General features: G+C 39.4%; 1 protein-coding gene across 1 annotated transcript in view; it reads left to right on the top strand.

Moving 5' to 3' along the window:
* SLC16A10 (solute carrier family 16 member 10) overlaps positions 1-21,617 on the top strand; it is a 124,022-nt gene that overhangs the window by 49,958 nt on the left and 52,447 nt on the right. The window lies entirely within an intron of this gene.

The raw sequence follows: 21,617 nt of genomic DNA, 5'->3' as shown, positions 1-21,617 counted from the left end.
TCCATGCTCATGGATTGGAAGAACAAATATTGTGAAATTGTCTATGCTACATAGAGCAATCTACATATTTACTGCAATCCCTATGAAAGTGCCATCATTTTTCACAGAATGGAACAAATAATCCTATAATTTGTGTGTAACCAGAAAAAGACCCCAAATAGCCAGAAGAATGTTGAAAAAGAAAAGCAAAGCTGGTGGTGTCACAATTCTGGACTTCAATCTCTATTACAAAGCTGTAATCATCAAGACAGTATGGTACTGGCACAAAAACAGATACATAGATCAATGGAACAGAATAGAGAGCCCAGAAATGGACCTTCAACTCTGTGGTCAGCTAATCTTCGACAAAGCAGGAGAGAATGCACAATGGAATTTAGACAGTCTCTTCAAAATACGGTGTTGGGAAAATTGGACAGCCATGTGCAGAAGAATGAAACTGGACCATTTCCTTACACCACACAGAAAAATAGACTCAAAATGGATGAAAGACCTCAGTGTGAGACAGGAATCCTTCAAAATCCCTGAGGAGAACACAGGCAGCAACCTTTTTGACCTCAGCTGCAGCAAGTTCTTCCTAGACACATTGCCAAAGGCAAGGGAAGCAAAGGCAAAAATGAACTATTGGGACTTTATCAAGGTAAAATCTTTGTACAGCAAAGGAAACAGTCAACAAAACCAAAAGACAACTGAAGAATAGGAGAAGATCTTTTGCAAATGACTTCTCAGATAAAGGACTAGTATTGAAAATCTATAAAGAACTTATCAAACTCAATACCCAATGAACAAATAATCCAGTCAAGAAATGGACAGAAGAGGGGCTCCTGGGTGGCTCAGTGGGTTAAAGCCTCTGCCTTTGGCTCAAGTCACAAACCCAGGGTCCTGCGATCCAGCCCTGCATTGGGCTCTATTGGGCTCTCTGCTCAGCGGGACGCCTGCTTCTCTTCCTCTCTCTCTCTGCCTGCCTCTCTGCCTACTTGTGATCTCTGTCTGTCAAATAAATAAATAAACATCTTTTTTAAAAAAATGAACAGAAGACTGAACAGACATTTCTGCAAAGAAGACATCAAATGGACAACAGGCACATGGAATCACTCAGCATCAGGGAAGTACAAACCAAAACCACAGTGAGATACCACCTCATACCAGTCAGAATGGCTAAAATTAACAAGTCAGGGAATGACAGGTGTTGGTGAGGATGCAGAGAAAGGGGAACCATCCTACACTGTTGGTGGGAATGCAAGCTGGTGTGGCCACTCTGGAAAACAGTATGGAGGTTCCTCAAAAAGTTGAAAATAGAGCTACCTTATGACCCAGCAATTGCACTACTGGGTATTTACCCTGAAGATACAAATGTAGTGATCTGAAGGGGCATGTGCACCCCAATATTTATAGCATCAATGTCCACAGTAGCCAAACTGTGGAAAGAGCCTAGATGTCCAATGTCAGATGAATGGATAAAGAAGGCATACATGCGTGCGTGCGCGCGCACACACACACACACACACACACACACACACAGGAATATTATGCAGCCATCAAAAAAGGGAAATCTTGCCATTTGCAACGACGGACATTGATGGAACTAGAGGGCATTATGCTAAACGAAATAATTCAATCAGAGAAAGATAATTATCATATGATCTCACTGATATATGGAATTTACGAAACAAGGCAGAGGATCATAGAGGAAGAGAGGAAAAAAAGAAACAAGATGAAACCAGAGAAGGAGACAAACCTAAGAGACTCTTAATCTCAGGAAACAAACTGAAGGGAGGGGGTAGGAGGGATGGGGTGGCTGGGTGATGGCCACTGGGGAGGGTATGTGCCATGGTGAGTGCTGTGAATTGTGTAAGACTGATGAATCACAGACGTGTACCCCTGAAACAAATAATACATTATATGTTAATTAAAAAATTAAAAATAAAAATAAAAAATGATCTAGGTCCTAACTCCAGTGAGGGAGGAATATGGGGCAGAGCTCTGGCTTGCAACCCAGCCATGTATGCAGTTTGTGGTTTATCTTGGCAGTTTAACTTCTCTCATAATTTCCTGCCATTCAGTAGTAAATAACACCCTGGCAGGATTACCTATGGCTAGGAATGTTCTTATCCGAGCATCTTTGTTTGGTTGGTACTTAGGGCAGAGCAAGGAGGCATTTGATTCATCAAGACCGAAATCCATCTGTTAGGTACAAACTTGTGTAGGCTGATGCTTTCTTAGAATATCAAGACCTATTTGTACCTGACAGTTTTAGGAGGAGGGTCCTTTGTGTTTCTCCAAAAGGTTGGCTGCAGCCCTTTACAAAAACTGGATTCTTGTTGGAGAGTGTGCAGTGGCTAAGAACATGGCCTCCAGACTGTCTGGGTTTTCGTCCTCCACTCTGTATCTTGCCTTGGGTAAGTTGTTTAACCATTCTTTGCCTCAGTTTCCCCCTTTATACAAGGATAGTAAGAGTGCTTCAGTCAGGGTTGTTTTAAGGATTAAATGAGTTATGCATATAAGGCAGGTTCCTGGCACATAGTAAGCATTAATAAATATTATTTTAGCGCAAAACTCTATAGGAAATGTATACAAAGCTCTGGGCTACCAAAGAGGTGATGGTTTGAGATTAACTGGAAATTTTACCGTAGAGTTTATCCTAGACCTATCTAAATTACTTGTACTCATGTAAACCCCTTTGAAAGGAGTAAACAAGTCGGTCTTCCCATTTAAAGGGAATGGGGATATTGTAGCTGTGTAGAATGACCTTTGTTACCCAGTTCTGTGAGGTCTAATATTCCTTTTCACCTTTTAAAACAACACATGTTGCTTAATACTATTAAGTATTAGGGACGCCTGGGTGGCTCAGTTGGTTAAGCAGCTGCCTTCAGCTCAGGTCATGATCCCAGGGTCCTGGGATCGAGTCCCACATCGGGCTCCTTGCTCGGCAGGGAGCCTGCTTCTCCCTCTGCCTCTGCCTGCCTCTCTGTCTGCCTGTGCTCGCTCGTGCTCTCTCCCTCTGTCTCTGAAAAATAAATAAAATCTTTAAAAAAAAAAAAATTAAAAAAAAAAATTAAAAAAAAAAAAAGTATTAAATAGCAAGATAAAGCTTTATAATTTCAAATTCTCCCAGTTCTCACAAGGGACTTTTTTGAAATAATTGTCTTCCTCTACCTATGCTGGCCTGATATTTATCTTCCTTTGCAGAACTGACACTATTCCTAGTCAGGACTATTCTCTGGTTTGCTTTATGGCAATGACTTTAACCTTCCATTTCCCCTTCACATTGCATATATTCTTCTTGTTAAAGGAAGGATAGTTGTCTTTATGTTTTCCAGGGTTAGATGTTCTGGCAAGTTAGTAACTGGAGTAGATTTTTAGCTCCACTGAAACCAGTTTCCAAACATAAGGCTAGTTCTTTTTAGTTTAATGTAATTTATTTATTTCAGAGAGAGAGAACACGAGCAGGGGAGCAGAGGGAGAAGCAGAGGGAGAAGTAGGCTCCCCACTGAGCTCCCCACTGAGCCCAACGCGGGTGTGGGCTGAACAAGGGAGTCATGATATGAGCCAAAGGCAGACCCTTAACTGACTGAGCCACCCAGGCACCCGCTAGCACAAGACTGTTTCTTGTTACCCCTTCAACCGCCCCATCAGGACAGCTGTGTTTTGACGGGGCTTAGGGAATCTACCCTTTTCTTTGATATCCGACCCACAGATTTCATCTCTTCCTAGGAATTTGGATCAGAGTTGTCAGATCTTGAGCCAGGCTCTATCACCCTTGTGACCCTCCTATTCCCAGTGATATCTTCTTAGTTTAGGATGTCTGCTGGGTAGTTTAACTAAGTTATTCCATCATAATGGGGTCGTACGATTTTTAAAAGCAGACTTGATAGGTACCCTGATTAATTTTAACAGACTTTGGTATCAATTTTCTTAAATATAGTTATGGTTATTAGTTACATATGTAGAGAGTGTGAGACTTCTATAAGTCCTAATAAAAAGTAGCATTGCCTTAACCCACTCCCCCTCACCCTGGTTACTGTTTTCCAAAGGCACTGCTTTCAACTTGCTTAACAGTTTCTTGTGGTTAAAAAAAAATTTCTATAGAATATGGCTGTATTTTGACTTTTCAAACTTATCTGCAGACTACCTTCTATGGAGGATGAAGATACGATTTAAACTGCTGTTTTTCTCATCCTCTTAATATTACAATTTGTGGTTAGATTATTTCAAAGTTAATATAGCCTAGTGGTTAAGAGTGAGGGCTTTCGGCTCAAGTTCCAGCCTGACCTCCCACTAGATTTGTGTGATTTTTAGCAGGTTTTTAAATCTCCATATCTCCCGTGTTCTCAGGAGTAATGTACCTCATGGGATTGCTGTGGCTACTAAATGACTGACTATATGTGAAACATGTAGAGTGTCTGGCACATGGTGAGTTTTAAGTAAATTCCAGCTGTCATCGTCATCAATATCATTATGATCTCTGGCCGCCTGATACCTCCCTCTGCATTTAAAGGACAGGGCTGGTGTGGCAGTTCCAGGTGGGCTGTAAATCTCTCCTGCAGGCTTTGCTTTGCAAGCTTATATCATGGATGATCAGAAAATTTGGACCTCTTGAGGACAGGCCACTACTAAGCATTGAGGCTCAGAGGGGGCTGACTGGGCATCTTCAGTTCCTCCCACCAAAGACATCTTCCCCAGGAGTAGTTGCTGAGGGGGTGGAGACAGGCCTGGTTTCTGCTGGGAAGTCCCGGAACGGAAACCAAAGGCTAGGGAACCGGGAAAGTTCCTTGTGGCAAGTCTCTACTGGTGCATTATTAGGACAGACGTTTTGTCCTGTGGGTGCATATTTGTGATCTCCGCAACAGAAGTGCTTACTCACTGTGTTGCTTTTTGAAACTGGTAACATGTAGGTATGCTCCCAGGAAAATACATAAATATGTTACATTTTTTTGTTTTGTTTTACCAGTCCCATCCATCAGGTGATCTCTAGTATTATCCAAAACCAACAACAGTAGGTAGTGGTTGAGGTAGTCAGAGGCTTATTTGTACCTTCCCTAACAATAATTTGTTTAAAATACAGAGATTAACGGGGTGCCTGGGTGGCTCAGTGGTTTAAAGCCTCTGCCTTTGGCTCAGGTCATGGTCTCAGGGTCCTGGGATCAAGCCCTGCATCAGGCTCTCTGCTCAGCGGGGATCCTGCTTCCTCCTCTCTCTCTGCCTGCCTCTCTGCCTACTTGTGACCTCTGTCTGACAATTAAATAAATAAAATCTTTAAAAAAAACAAAAACAAAAACAAAATACAGAGATTGAGAAAGTGCCCAGGTATGGAAACTTTTGAAAGAGAATTTAGTATAAAGCAACTATTACTTTAATATTAAGCAATGATTTCACTTATTCCTGAGGAACAGTTTTGGAAGAAGAAACGTGCCTTATATTCAGGCATATTGAGAAGTTGCTGGCATTTTCAAATAAACTCATCTTTCCTTTTCCCTACACTCTCCAAAACCATTCATTTTCCCTATTCTTAGACTCTGCCTCTGCCTCCCCTTCACTTTGTCACGGAGCCAGATCTCTTAAGAGTCAACCTTATTGCTATTCCCTTTTATTTATTTATTTATTTATTTATTTATTTTATAACCAATCAAGCTAAGTTCTGTTGATGGTACCACCCACATCCAATCTGTCCCTTTGGATTTCCTGCTGCTTCTGAGTTCAGACCACTGTCGTTGGCCACTTGTAGCAGCCTGCAGCTCCCTCCCTCCCACTCTCTGAGAAGAGTCCGCTCTCTGAACTGTTCGCAGAGTGGAGTTTCTAGAATACCATTTGATCTTGTAATTCCCCGGTTAACACTTGTTAATGATGACTCCTTAACATGTAATTATGAACTCTGTATTTCTTAGAACAACAGACACACCTGAACTATGATTCTGGCTGTACCTTTTGACAACTGCAATATCATATCTATTAATATAGATACTAATTTTGTACATGCTGTTCCCTTCACATGGAGTGTTTCTGCCTCTTTTCCCCAGTCCTTGCCTGATGAAGGTCTGTTTGTTCATCCTTTAAGATGGTTTGGGTGTTACCCTGAAGAAAGAGTATCTGACAGCTCTTTCCCACCTGGGGTGGGTGCCCCTTCTAAGTAGTGCCAATATATGGTTCATACCTTGGTCAGTTACCACGCTGTAAACTGCTCTGTCCTTGTCTGTCTGTTTCTCTTGATTATGAGCTTCTTTCTCTTGATTATGAGCTTCTTGAGATTAGGGACTTGAGATCCCCAGTGCCCAGAAGAGTCTGTGACTCAATACGTATTTATTGCACGAATAAAGCTGTATAACCCCTTCTCATTCATATTTGTCCATTTAATTTCCTGTACTCCATATGTAAAACACTATATATATTTTTCTCCATTAAATTTGATTTTGTTGCTTTCAGTCCTCTCTCTCTCTTTCTTTTTTCTCCCCAAAGATTTATTTATTTATTTGACAGAGAAAGAGATCACAAGCAGGCTGAGAGGCAGGTAGAGAGAGAGAGGAGGAAGCAGGCTCCCTGCCAAGCAGAGAGCCTGATGCAAGACTCTATCCCAGGACCCTGAGATCATGACCTGAGCTGAAGGCAGAGGCCCAACCCACTGAGCTACCTGGGCGCCCACTTTCAGTCTTCTCTTGATATTGATTTCAAGTCTTGATTTTGCCAGCCAGATACCAGCCATTCTCCCTAGCTTTTTGTCCCCCAGTGGAAGGGCAGCTTTTTGAGGGCAGGCATTTGTATCTGTTTTGTTCACTGCTCCATCTGCTTAGCACCTAAAACAGCAACAGTATATGCTCTATAGGCCTTTGATAAATATTGAATGAATGAATGTGTCACATACAAATATGATTGATGGAACTTAGGTTTCCTTTCATGTCTTACCTTAATTATTCTCTTTTCAACATTTTATTAGAGATAACTTAAAAAAAATTTAAGTTACATAGGACTTAGTTCTATAAATCTTACAGGAGAATAGGTTATACTGAGAAATTCGACGTCTTAATGAATCAGGACTGTTTCATTGTGGGAGAAGCCAGGAAATACAGAAATTGTTGATGCTATGTTGTAAGTGGTTTTAGCTGTACATGAAGGAACTGTCTTCTGGCTTTCCATGCTGCCGCAGTAAGGGAGGTACATCTTACAATGGACAAAGGAGGTAGATGCAGCCTTCTTTGAGAAAGGCAAAGTGATCTAACGTTATATATCCAGCAGTAACTTCCTTCTCAAGGATTGAACATTTCTATTCATTCATTTGATACCCTTTTGATTACCTACTATAATAATATGGAGAATGGAAGGGGAAAACATATGTAATGTATGGTGGTGGCGTTTAAGAAATTGAAACTTGGAGGGGTGCCTGGGTGCCTCAGTGGGTTAAGCCTCTGCCTTTGGCTTGGGTCATGATCTCAGGGTCCTGGGATTGAGCTCTGCATCAGGTTCTCTGCTCAATGGGGAGCCTGCTTCCCCGCCTCTCTCTGCCTGCTTCTCTGCCTACTTGTGTTTTCTCTCTCTGTCAAATAGATAAACAAAAAAATCTTAAAAATAAAAAAAAAAAGAAATTGAGACTTGGTGAGACAAAATTGTATGTGTGTGTGTAAAGTCAATGTACAGGATAAAGAACCCTGGGTCGGAGGCAGTGAGTGGCCCTAACTGTAAGTGCTGCAGAAGCAGAGGAAAGAGAGAACACTGAAGGCCAGTTGGATAAGATTGGTTCTAACCTGTTCTTCCACATAAGCATTTTTATGGATCCTTATTATCCTGTTAGAGGGTTACTAACTTGTTCTCTTGCTTTAAAATGTTCCCTAGCTTAGGTGCACAGATGAGAGCTTATAAAGGCAGTATGGTCATTTACAAGAGGTGAAGGAATGGATAGAGCAGAGCTTTGGACCGGTCAGTTTGGGTATAAATCTAGAGGCTTCCACTTAAATAGCTGAGTACCCTTAGCCAGATCACTTAATCCCTGAACTTTGACCATTTCAGACATGGTAATACAGGGATATTGTCTATATTCTGGGGTTGCTTCAAAGATTGAATCAAGTCATGTATATAAAGTGCCCCACATTTTGTCTGCCACGTGGTAGGTGCTCACTAAATGTTAGTTTTCCTTACTCCCTACGAAGACAAGAAGCTTGTCCTGAATATATTTTGTGTTCCTACTGATGGTTACTAGGTATGATTTTAATTCTTAGTGTCACCACTACCTATATAGTTCTTCTTCTTCTTTTTTTTTTTTTTTTTACGATTTTATTTATTTGGCAGATAGAGATCACAGTTAGGCAGAGAGGCAGGCAGAGAGAGAGGAAAGGAAGCAGGCTTCCTGCTGAGCAGAGAGCCCTATGCGGGGCTCGATCCCAGGACCCTGGGATCATGACCTGAGCCGAAGGCAGAGGCTTTAATCCACTGAGCTACCCAGGCACCCCTACCTGTATAGTTGTTGTGGAAAAAAAAAGAGATAAAAGTTCAGCATGGTGGTGAAGTGATACACAGAAATGGGTGTAGAGAAAACGGATGTTTGATGGGGATCTAACTAGGAAAGTATTTTTCTTGATGGCCTAGAATTTAAAATTATGCCATTAGTAGCCTATAAGAAAATGATGTTCGGGGAAAGAATGGTTGTTTATTTTTATCTTTATTTTTATTTTTATTTTTTTTTTGGTATTTTGGAGAGTATTTTTCAATATCTTCTATAAGAATGTAGTAAAAAAAAATTTCTTCTTAACCAAGTTGCTCACCATAGGCCATTAATCCTGTCATTATGGCCAGGTTTAAACAACTATAGTAATAATAGGATTATGTGTGTATTAAAATGTGCTACCTCATTCCATGAAGGATTTGAGGTGGTTTTCAGAAGGATGGAACACTACACAAATAAAATGGTAAGATAGGAATAGAAAATAAGAAATCAGGAACATTGAAAATACATGGTGGGTGGTTAAGACCCGGGGAAACAATAGTACCCAATTAATACGTAAACCATTGAGGGCCTGTATTGTTATAATGCAATAACAAAAACGACTGTAGGCTTCCTGGCAACCAGAATGAAAGGGAGGCATGATGGAGGTGGTTAAAGAGGAGAAAATTTACTATTACTCAAGCAAGTGAAGGGTTTCCTAACCCTTAGCCTCTTGTAGGAAGCACTGAGGACTGAAGGAATGTTGGCATTACCTTTATGGTGGATGTAAATGGATGTAAGTGTCTCTCGATGACAGCAGAGGCTGTGACATCAGGAGACAACTCTGAAAGCAGTGCTGCCAGGGGCCAGTGTGGTCTGACCGAGTTCACAGGTTCCAGGTCTGGCCTCATCTAAGGATAATATGGAGATACGCTGCACAATTTCGCCATCTTCAAATGCCATTGCTTCCAACAGGGCTTTTGACAAGAGCTGTCTGGGAGTTTAGGACTTGTACTGTGGGTGTTTTATTTTGAATTACACTGGATTCATCTCCTCAAGATCAGACTAGCAGACGGTCAGGTCAGCATCCTCTCATGGAGATTGAGAAGCCTATGCAGACTCACAGTTAACTGTGTGACTAGCCTTATGGATGTGGGCTGCGGGGTTTTATCTTCTACTTTGAACGATGGCAAGGTTAGAAAATGATCATTATTTTTTCTTTTTAAAGGTTTTATTTAAGAGAGAGAGAGCAAGAGAACACACGCAGGGAGGAGACAGAGAAGCATGGGGCTCAGCAGGGAGCTTCATCCCAGGAGCCTGAGGTCGTGACCTGAGCCAAAGTCAGATGCTTAACTGACAGATCCACCCAGGCGCCCCAAATGTTCGTTACACTTAGTGTGAGTTTCAGTAAGTCGGAGGGAGGACTTTGCATTAGAGGCTAGAATTGTCAACCTAAGTTAAGAGTAGAAAGAAAAAAACCCCACAAACTCAACTATCTGTATACTACACTTTGAATTTCTGAGAGCTGTAAATTACAGATGAACCCTGGGGACCCAGCAGCTGATCTGAGTATGATGTACTGCAAATTATATAACCCTGGAACTCATGACTTTTCTTTCTTTCTTTCTTTCTTTCTTTTTTTGGAGAAGTACATGATACACGATTCCAGAAATCTCTGGAGTTGTTAGAGCCATGTTACGTCAGTTCACTGCTTCCCAAGTGAAGTGAATGGCTACAGGGGAGTGTCAGTGTTGAGCCCCCTCAGCACTCCCGAGTCCTAGGTTTTTGAGCCATTGTCTGCAGCCATGAGCAACTTTGTCCATTTTACCTCAGTGGTCTGTACAAGTGTTACTAGTTTTTATGTATGCTTTGACCTGGAAATTTTGGGACGTGAACATTTGGATGTTCATCCAAAGTGAAATGTCGCTTTAAAGTTCTTCATTTACTGAATCTTGATGTTACCAAATAGAAAAATATAGTTATTTGGAGAATTCATATCCTCTTAAAGCATAAGTTCATTTCTCCTTTTACTTGTGTAGCTTTCTGAGGTGAAATACAGGAAATTCTGAGATTTTTCACTGTGGGAGTGGAAGGTTACAGACAAGCAAAGGAGAAGGCTGGGATGATTTATGTGATAATGGATTAGGGTTGTAGGAATTGATACGAATTTGTTTAGTTCAATATAGATCTGGATGGTTATGTACAGGAAGTACTTTTAGAAATGTGTATACACAGGGGTTGATGTACATACATGCATTACCTAGCTCTGTGACCTGAGAGGGCCTAGAAGCCTAGAAACAAGTCCCAAGTCTTGATTTTGAATACCATGCTCTAAAAGGAACCAGGGCTCCTTACAGAAGTGGCTGCTTCTAGGATATATAAGATGAGCCTGCAGCATCTTACAGTACCAGAAAGCCAGGAAGTGCTCAAAAAACAAAGCAAAATCCACCAAAAAACCCTCCTCCACAATATTCGGGGTATATCAAAGGGTTACAGGAGCCAACTGAAAGAGTTCCCCATGGCCAACGAAATCAGTAAGTTGTATTGGATTATAAATCAAAGTATAAAATAAATACCCACTGGCCCATGCTGATATAAATGATTGAGTAAATAAGTAAATGTGAGAGAATAGACAAATCTCCTGTGCAGGAGAATTCTAAATACTCTATGGAGATAGATACTTTGTCCTCAAGGAAGTAAGTGTGGGTTGTGCTTGGTGACTTCCAAGAGTGCAGTATGAGAAAAGGGGAAAGAAGGTAAACTTTATAGTGGAAAGAGCTGACAAATACTACCTCGTCCAGGTGACCAAGGTTAATATCAAAAGTGATAAATCATACTGTGATACTGTGTATTTTTTTAAAAGATTTTATTTATTTATTTATTTATTTATTTATTAAAGATTTTATGTATTTATTTGACAGAGAGAAATCACAAGTAGATGGAGAGGCAGGCAGAGAGAGAGAGGGAAGCAGGCTCCCCGCTGAGCAGAGAGCCTGATGCGGGACTCGATCCCAGGACCCCGAGATCATGACCTGAGCCGAAGGCAGCGGCTTAACCCACTGAGCCACCCAGGCGCCCCAAGATTTTATTTATTTGACAGACAGAGATCACAAGTAGGCAGAGAGCAGGCAAAGAGAGAGCAAGGGAAGCAGGTGCCCCGCTGAGCAGAGCCTGATGTGGGGCTTGATCCAAGGGCCCTAGGATCATGACCGGAGCCAAAGGCAGAGGCTTTAACCCACTGAGCCACCCAGGTGCCCCATATGTATTCTCTTTTTAAAGATTTTATTTATTTGAGAGAGAACGAGAGAGAGAGAGAGAGAGAGAGAGAGCTCGTACCCACGCAAGCATGAGGGGGTGTGGTCAGAGGGAGACGAAGACTCCCTGCTGAGTTGGGAGCCTGATGCAGGACTCCATCCTGGGACTTGATTGTGACCTGAGGCGAAGGCAGTTGCTTAACCAGCTGAGCCGCTCAGGTGCCCAATACTATGTATTATTGATACGATGTGATGAACTGGGACTTTACTTCTGTGCTCCTCCTTCCAAAAAAACTCATAAGTGTAGTCTAATCGTGAGAAAAATATCAGACAAATCCCAGTTGAGGGACAGTCTACAAAATACCTGACCAGTACTCCCTGATACTGTCAGGGTCTTCAAAAACAAAAGTGAGACAAGCTGTCAGTCAGGAGTAGCCTAAGGAGACAGGATGCCTAAGTATAATGTGGTATCCTGGAACAGAAAAATGGCATTAGGTAAAAAGTAATGAAATAGGAATAAAGTATGGATTTTGTATAGACTGAATAATGTATCGATGCATTAATTGTGACAAGTGTACCATACTAATGTAAGATATTAATAATAGGTGAAACTGGATGTGGAGTATATGGGCACTCTGTATTGTTTTCACAATTTTTCTACAAATCTAACACTATTCTAAAAAGCTTACTTTTAAAAAATTAGAGGAGACAAGGGTGAGTGGGTGGCTCATTCAGTTGAGCATCTGACTCTTGGTTTTGGCCCAGGTCATGATCTCAGAGCCATGGGATCAAGCCCTGTGTGGGGCTCACTGCTGATTGGGGAGTCTGCTTCTGCTCCTTCTTTTCCCTCTCCCCTCCCCCACTCATGCTCCCTTATTCACTCCCTCTATAAATCTTTAAAAAATAAATGAGAAAGTAGAGAAGTCTCAAGTTTTTAATCTTCCTGTTGAGATAAGACATGGGTATTTGTATTTGAGAATGTGGTTTCCAAGGTTTGCTGGTTAGCTCCACAGTATCAACAAAACCATAAAATACAACCTCAAACTGTCTGTAGTTTTAAGGCAGATCTATGCCACAGCATGTGTTAAAACTGTACTCCTAACTGCCAGCACCTGTGAACTTAAAATGCTCCCCCCTCCCAAGGTCTTTCTCATCTGTAAGCACCATGAAATGGCTATACAGAAGTGATGCCTCCATCATTTCCGGATAATAGCTCTTCTAATGTTATTTGATATATTTTTAATTCAATGTTTTAAATATTTATCTAAATATATATTTGATGTTTTAAAAGAACTACTAATGATATAATGTGAAGAGAAGCTTTAATTCCAGAGCAGTGGAATATATGGGATTTTGAAGATTTCAATTTTGCCAGAATAGTCTGTCAATTTACTGTAAGCTTTACAAATAAAAGGAGTTTGAAATTGTTTTCCTTGTTAGTCCTTTTTTAAAAAAAATTTTTTTTTAAAATTTATTTTAGTGAGAGAGATGGGAGGGACAGATGGAGAGGGAAATCTCAAGCAGACTCTACACTGAGCTCGGAGACCTACATGGGCCAAGAGATCATGACCTGAGCTGAAACCCAAGAGTTGACTGCTCAACCTACTGTGCCAACCAGGTGCCCCGTGTGTTAGCTCTTTTTAATAAAGTTATTCTATCTCCTCTGGTATTCTAGAGGAATACTTGTGAGGAACATTTTGAGGATCTGAAAACTAATTTTATCTTTCTTTCTTTTTTTTTTTTTTTAAAGATTTAATTTATTTATTTGACAGACAGAGATCACAAGTAGGCAGAGAGGCAGGCAGAGAGAGAGGAAGGGAAGCAGGCTCCCCGCTGAGCAGAGAGCCCGATGCGGGGCTGGATCCCAGGACCCTGAGCTCATGACTTGAGCCAAAGGCAGAGGCTTTAACCCACTGAGCCACCCAGGCACCCCTAACTTTATCTTTCTTTATTCAATATTTCAAACAAAAAAATGTAGAGAATAATACAACAAATACATATTTTATATAACTACTACTCAGCACTCAGATTCTAATATTTTCTCCTTTTTAAAATGTAAAGTTATTAGACTCAATTTTAGTTACCTGTGTACCTGTTCTTCATTTTAATCTTCATCTATGCCTTCCCAGAGGTAATCACTTTGCTGAACTTGCTTTTATTATTCCTGTCATGTTTTATACTATTACTACATGTGTGAATCTATATGCCCTTGGGTATAAACACTAACATTTCTTTATTCTAATGCTGATGGGCATTTAGGTTGTTACCTTTTTTTTTTTTTTTAAACTATTACAAACAACGCTTCAATGAACATTTTTATTCATGTCTTCTTATGCACATGTATAAAATTTCTCTGGAGTACATAACTGGGAGTGGAATTGCTAGAATGTGGAGTATGCATGTCCTTGGCTTTCCTAGATGTTGCCAAATTGCTATTCACAATGGTTATTAGTATGCATAGGAGTTCCCATTTTCCGATAGCCTCACTAAAACTTGGTATGGTCAGACTTCTTATTTGCTGCCAAATTATGGTCTGTTATTATTCTTTTAATTCGCATTTTTCTGATTACTAATCTTTGTAAAAGTCAATTGTCTATTGGGTTTTCTTTTCTGTATATTTCCTCTGAACTCTTTTGCCCATTTTCCTATTGGATTGTCTTTTTTTCTATTGATTTATAACCTATCTTTATAAATGTAAGATGATAATAATTTACTACTTACGTGCCCTGCGGTGATCTCCCATCCTGTGGCTCATCTCTTTTGGTTTGGTTTTAGTGTCCTTTTTTGCATAGGAATTGTAATTTTTATCCGTATTTTTCTTCATGGTTTGTGCCTGTGTCTGGAAATACTTTTCTCTCATGAGTTCAAGATATTTTTGGGGCAGTGAGGGGTGGCGGGGTGCCAAGGTAGTTCAGTTGGTTAAATGTCTGCCTTAGGCTCAGTCATGATCCTGGAGCCCCAGGATTGAGCCCCATGTCTGGCTCCCTGCTCAGCAGGGAGTCTGTTTCTCCCTCTTCCTTTGTCCCTCCTCCTGCTCCTTCTCTCTTTCTCTCACTCACTTTCAAATAAATAAATAAAATCTTAAAAAAACAATTTTCATATTGAGGTTGTAATTTGAAATAAAAAGTTTCCTCAGTGTATTGAATTTTTGTATTTCTGTGGCTATTTTTTCATATGCAGAATTTCTAATCAATACTCTTTTTTTAATGCACTTTCCTGTGTTTTATTTTTGTGTGTTTCATAGTTTTTTTTTTTAAAATGAAAATACTGTTTTATTTTTTGTAAGTTCTAAACATATCCATTTTGGAGTGGGGTCACTCCAAATTAGTTTCATCTGGAGTGACTGTATTTGCTAATTGGTGATTTGTTGGTATTTTTTGTTAGCATGGGACTGGCTTCAGTTTTTTGGAATTTAAGTTTACAGAATCATTCTGGCTGGGAGGTATATTGTTTTATTTGATTACCCTCTCTACCTATGGGTCTTCTACCAGGCACTCTAAATTCCCAGTTTACAACAAGATCTTTTAAGCTTCTTGTTCCATAGTAACACTAAAAAACCTTGCAGACCAGCCAGAGAGCCAATTTTATCAGGCCTACTCAGGAGTCTAAGGCTGTAGCCTCCCTTCCCCTAGAGGCTTGTAGGATTCTAAATCTTTAATCTGGATAGAAATCACTTAATTCCCTTAATTCCCATTCAGCTTACTTGCGCCTCCCGTGCCTCCTGTCTCCTTTATGCAAGGTGTGGAGGCATTCCAGCCTTTGTCAGTGAGCTTGGCTTTCTTCTGTCTCATGGGGAGTGCTTTCAATCCTCTTAACAATGGCCAATGCCTGCTTCCAGACCTGGACTCCAGAAAGCAGGCCCAACTTAGCCCATCCCTTTTTGCAGGTAGTCTGTAGCCCATGACTAGGTCTTTTTTGTATCATTTATTTATATATATATAATCTATTATATATATAATGTATTAGTATATATATTATGTAATATATATACTATTTATATCATTACTTTGTGTTTGGAACGGAGGGTGATGCCTGGAACTGTGAATTCACTGTGCCATCTTGATTAAGGTCTGGATTTTTGTCTTAATTTAGCTAGATGGTGAGCTTCTCCAGGAAGGGTTAACTTTTTAGCAACTTCAAACATGATGCCTGGCTGTGGGTGCATGGTGGGTGTTTTTTAATGAAGGACTCTTGAGCATCTTCCTTATTTAAATTTTTTTTTAAAAAAGATTTTATTTATTTGAGAGAGAGCATGAGAACATATAGCAGGAGGAACGGCAGAGGGAGAGGAAGAGCAGGGAGCCTGACAAGGGGCTCAGTCCCAGGACCCTGGGATCATGACCTGAGCCAAAGGCAGAGGTTTTAACCCACTGAGCCACCCAGGTGCCCCATATGTATTCTCTTTTTAAAGATTTTATTTATTTGAGAGAGAGCGAGAGCGAGAGAGAGAGAGAGAGCACGTACCCACCCAGGCACCGTGAGTGTGTTGTATTAGTGTTTCCAACCTGGATCCCACCATAGTTATATAACCTTGGCAAGTTGCCTAGGACCCCTAATCTCACATCCCGCCTCCCCCTCATTTTAAAATGAAAGTAATACCTCACAGGATTGCCTGAGGAGTGAATGACAATTCTGTGCATGTACTTTCCGTGGATTAGGAGACATTTCAGGAATGTTCTCTTTTCCATCTTTCTCAACCCCACCCTCACTGGCGATTAACACTTTTCTTGGCATTTTGTTGTTGGATATAGTGTTCTGCAAGTGTCAGGTTAAAATGGTTTATAGTGTCCTCAAACTTTTATATTTTAGTGATTTTTTTGGTCTTCTTATTTCTGCTACTGAGACAGATGTGCTAAATACACAGGCTGTGATTGTGGATTTGTCTAGTTCTATTGGTTTTATGTGTTTTTATGACATCTGTTTTTTGCTGTTGTTGAAATCTTCCATGTAGGTTCACTTCTTAATCAGCATTATGGAGGTATAATGGATATGTAATAAACTGCATATTTAAAGTATGTAATTGGGTAAGTTTTGTCATATGTCTATATCAGTGAAACCATTACTACATTCAAGCTAATGAACATAACCATCACCCTCAAAGGTTTTTTGTGCCCGTTGGTAATCCCTCTTCTAGCTCTTCCATCCTCCGGGTAAACACTGATGTGATTCCTGTCACTAGAGAGTGATTCGTATTTTTTAGAATTCTGTATAAATGGAATCATACTTTATGTCCTTTTTCAATCTTTTTTCATTGAATGTGATTATTTTGGTATTCGTCATGTATTTATCAGGAATTCACTCCTTTTTATGTTGCTGGGTTGTATTCCATTATATGAATGCACCTTATAGTCACTTATTTCTTAACACTTAGATTCTTTCTAGTTTTTGACTATTAGAAATCAGCTATAAATGTCTGTATGCAAGTTTTTGTATACTTGTTTTTCTTAGGTAAATACCTAGGAGTGGAATGGCTGGGTCATATGGTAGGGATAGTTTAACTTAAAAAAAAAATTCCTAAACTGATTTCCAAAGTGATTGAACAATTTTATATTCCTAGAAGGAGTGTGTCATGGTTTCAGTTGCTCTATGTCCTCCCCAGCACTTGTATGATTAGTTCTTTTCATTTTTGTCATTCTTCTCCCCTTGATTATAGCCAAAAGGCCGAGAAGTGATCATTTTAGCCATTCTAATAGATGTGTGTGGTTTTTTTCATTGTTTTTTAAATTTACATTTCCCTTATGGCTAATGATGTTGAATGTCTTTTCATATACATATTTTCCATTTACATATCTTTTTTGTCAAGTGATTTTTCAGATCTTTTACCAATTTTTTAGTTGGGTTGCATGCTTTTTATTGAGTTTTAAGAATTCTTTATATAATCTAGGTATTAAGTTCTTTATTAGATATATAATTTGCAGATCTTTCTGCCCAGTTTGTGGGTTGTCTTTTCATCCTCTTAACAATGTCTTTTCATATCAGATAAAGGGCTAGTATCCAAAAATCTACAAAGAATTTATCAAACTCAACACCCAAAGAACAAATAATCCAGTCAAGAAATGGGCAGAAGATATAAACAAACACGTGAAAAAATGTTCAACATCACCCAGCATCAGGGAAACACAAATCAAAAGAATGAGATACCACCTCACACCAGTCAGAATAGCTAAAACTGACAAGTCAGGAAATGACAGATGTAAAGATGCAGAGAAAGGGGAACCCTCTTACACTGTTGGTGGGAATGCAAGTTGGTACAGCCACTCTGGAAAACAGTATAGAGGTTCCTCAAAAGTTTGAAGATAGAGCTACCCCATAACCCAGAAATTGCACTACAAGGTATTTATCCCAAAGATACAAATGTAGTAATCTGAGGGGATGTGCACCCCATGTTTATAGCAGCAATGTCCACAATAGCCAAACTATGGAAAGAGTCCAGAAGTCCATTGACAAATATGACAGTTCCAATTTGTATATGTATATGTTTACGTGTATGTATGTGTATGTATGTATATGCTATTCAGTCATCAAATGCTACTCAGTCATCAAAAAAAAAAGATAAAAAAAGAAATTTTGCCATTTGCAATGATGTGGATAGAACTAGAGGGTGTTATGCTAAGTAAAATAAGTCCATTAAAGAAAGACAACTATTATATGATCTCATATGTGGAATTTAAGAAACAAGGCAGAGGATCATAGGGGAAGAGAGGAAAAAATAAAACAAGGTGAAATCAAAGAGGGAGACAAACCATAAGAGACTCTTGAGCATAGGAAACAGAGGGTTGATGGAGGGGAGAGGGGTTGGGGAAGACGGGTAACTGAGTGATGAACATTAAGGAGGGAATGTGATGTAATGAGCACTGAATATTATATAAGACTGATGAACCACTGACCTCTGCATCTGAAACCAATAATACATGGTAATTGAATTCAAATAAATAAATAACTAAATTTTTTAAAAAGTGTCTTTTGGGGCACCTGGGCAGCTCAGTGGGTTAAGCCTCAGTGGGTTAAGCCTCTGCCTTCAGCTCAGGTCATAATCTCAGGGTCCTTCAGCTCAAGTCATGATCAAGCTCCACATCGGGCTCTCTGCTTGGCAGGGAGCCTGCTTCTCCCTCCCCCTCTGCCTGCCTCTCTGCCTACTTGTGATCTTTCTCTCTCTTTGTCAAATAAATAAATAAAATCTTTTTTTAAAAAAGTGTCTTTCAAAGAGAATTTCTTAGTTTTGATGACATTTACTTTATGGATTGTTTTTAATATTGTATTTAGGATATTATTGCCTAACCCAAGGCCACAAAGATTTCCTCCAATGTTTTCTTCTAGAAGTTTCATAGTTTTCAGCTTCACATTTAAGTTTTATCTATTTTGAGATAATTTTTAAATATGGTGTAAAGGAGGGATCACATTTTATTGCTTTTTGTATTACTGAAGCTCTGTTATTGAATGTATAGAAGTTTATCATTGTTATATCTTCCTGACAGTTTTATCATTATAAAATATCCTTCTTTGTTTCTAGTAATACTTCTTTTCTTAGTCTGTTTTGTCTAAAATGAGTAGAGCCATTCCAGCCTTTTTAGGGTTATTTACATGAGGTAATTTCCCCCCATGTTTTTATTTTCAATTGATTTGTGTATTTGTATTTAAAAGCATCTCTTTATTTTATTTTATTTTATTTAGATTTTTCTTTATTTATTTGACAGAGAGAGTGCAAGCAGAGGGAGCAACAGGCAGAGGGAAAGGGAGAAGCAGGCTCCCCACTGAGCAGAGAGCCTGATGTGGGTCTTCCCAGGACTCTGGGATCACGACCTGAGCTGAACGCAGCTGCTTTAACTGATTGAGCCACTCAGGCGTCTCTAAAAGTATCTCTTTAAACATGATATAATTGGTTCTTGTTTTTTAAAATCTAGTCAGATCATCTTTGCCATTTGGTTAGAGTCTTTTGTCTACTTCTATTTAATGTAATTACTGATATGGCAGTATACAGGTCTGGCATTTTGCTATTTGTTTTCTATTTGTCTCATTGTTTTTTGTTCTTCTGTTCCTTCTCTTCTGCCTTCCTTTGCATTAATCAAACAATTTTAGTAATCTATTTTAATTTTTCTGTTGGCTGTTTAGCTATATATCTTTGTATTTTTTTTTAATGCTTTCTCTGGGGATTATAATACACATCTTTAAGCTACCCAGATGCATCTTAAGTGAATACAAAATTGCTTCAGATAGAATATGGGAAACTTGGAATAGTATATAATATTTATTTCCATTTTTAGTGCTGTTATTATCGTATACTATCTCTATATACAGTGTTATAACTTGCTTTAAATAGTCCCATAAGTTTTTGTAAAGAAATTATGCAGAAAAAGCATGTGTATGTGTATTTCAGTCCTTCCTTTGTACCCGGTTGCCGGCTGGTATCATTTCCCTTCATCCTGAAACACTTCCTTTAATATTTCTTGTAGGGGAAATCTCCTAGTGACAAATTCTTTGTTTTTATTACCTAAAAAGTTCTTATTTTGTTTTCTTTTTTTTTGTTTGTTTGTTTTCATTTTTTGAAGGATAGTTTAGCTGGATATAGAATCCATGGTTGATAGTTTTTTGTCTTTCAGCACATTGAATATGACAGTTCCAATGCCTTTTGTCCTCCGTTATTTCTCATGAGTCACCAACTGATAATGGTATCATTGTTTTCCTTGGATATAATAGGTCATTTTTTTCTTTTGTTGCTTTCAAAATTTTGTCTTTATCTTTGGCATTGTGAAGTTTCTGATGTGCCTAGGAGTGGTTTGCTTAAGGAGGTTCTTTGAGTGTCTTAGATCTTTAAGTTAATGTTTTTCACAAAATCTGTGATTTTTGTGGGTTCATTATTTCTTCATATATGTTTTTGAGCAGACTCCTCCCTGAGCACACAGTACAACACAGGGCTCAGTCTTACAACCCTGAGATCATGACCCGAGCCAAAATCAAGAGTTGGAAGCTTAACTGATTGAGCCACCTAAGTATCCCAAAAGCAAAAAACTTAAAAACCACTCCTCATTGGAAATATAACTACCAAATAAACTTAAGGTGGCAATGAAATTGTCAAGTCAAATACAGTCTACTCATTCTTGAGTTTTTATATGGCTGCTAGACAGCTCTATGCCTCAAGAGTCATTGGGACTTTGTTAAATAATATTTTATATATTAATCTCAGTTTTGTATAGTATTATTCCATTTTATTTAAAGCTATTAGACCAGTGTTGAATTGTTACAGAACAAAGATATCTTTTTTCTTTTTTTTAAAAGATTTTATTTATTTATTTGACGGAGAAAGATCACAAGTAGGCAGAGAGGCAGGCAGAGAGAGAGAGAGGGAAGCAGGCTCCCCGCTTAGCAGAGAGCCCAATGTGGGGCCGATCCCAGAACCCTGGGATCACAACCCGAGCCGAAGGCAGAGGCTTTAACCCACTGAGCCACCGAGGCGCCCCCAGAACAAAGATATCTTGAAAGAGGCCAAGGTCAAGTGGAAATGTGGGTTGGGGCTACCGAAAAAGGGCAAAAGAGTATCAACCTTAAACTAGCCATAGTAGTTCTTCCCTTTGAGTATTTTTGATTGTAAACACTTTGCCCTTGCAGTCATTTATACCTGCATAATTATAACACCTTTATTTTACTTAATATGCAGGAAGGCCTTCTTTTTTATTTATTTTATTTTATTTTTTATTTTTTAAATATTATTTATTTATTTATTTGACAGACAGAGACCCCAAGTAGGCAGAGAGGCAGGCAGAGAGAGAGAGGGGGAAGCAGGCTCCCTGCCAAGCAGAGAGCCCCATGCAGGGCTAGATCCCAGGACCCTGAGACCATGACCCGAGCCGAAGACAGAGGCTTAACCCACTGAGCCACCCCGGCGCCCCTTCTTTTTTATTTTTTAAAGATTTTATTTATTTACTTGAGAGAGTGAGAGCATGGGGGTGGGGAGGGGCGGAGGA

This window comes from Mustela erminea, chromosome 4, assembly GCF_009829155.1.
Source record: "Mustela erminea isolate mMusErm1 chromosome 4, mMusErm1.Pri, whole genome shotgun sequence".
Taxonomy (NCBI): Eukaryota; Metazoa; Chordata; class Mammalia; order Carnivora; family Mustelidae; genus Mustela; species Mustela erminea.
The sequence above is the reverse complement of the archived record's forward strand: the minus strand, read 5'-3'. Positions and strand labels throughout refer to the sequence as shown.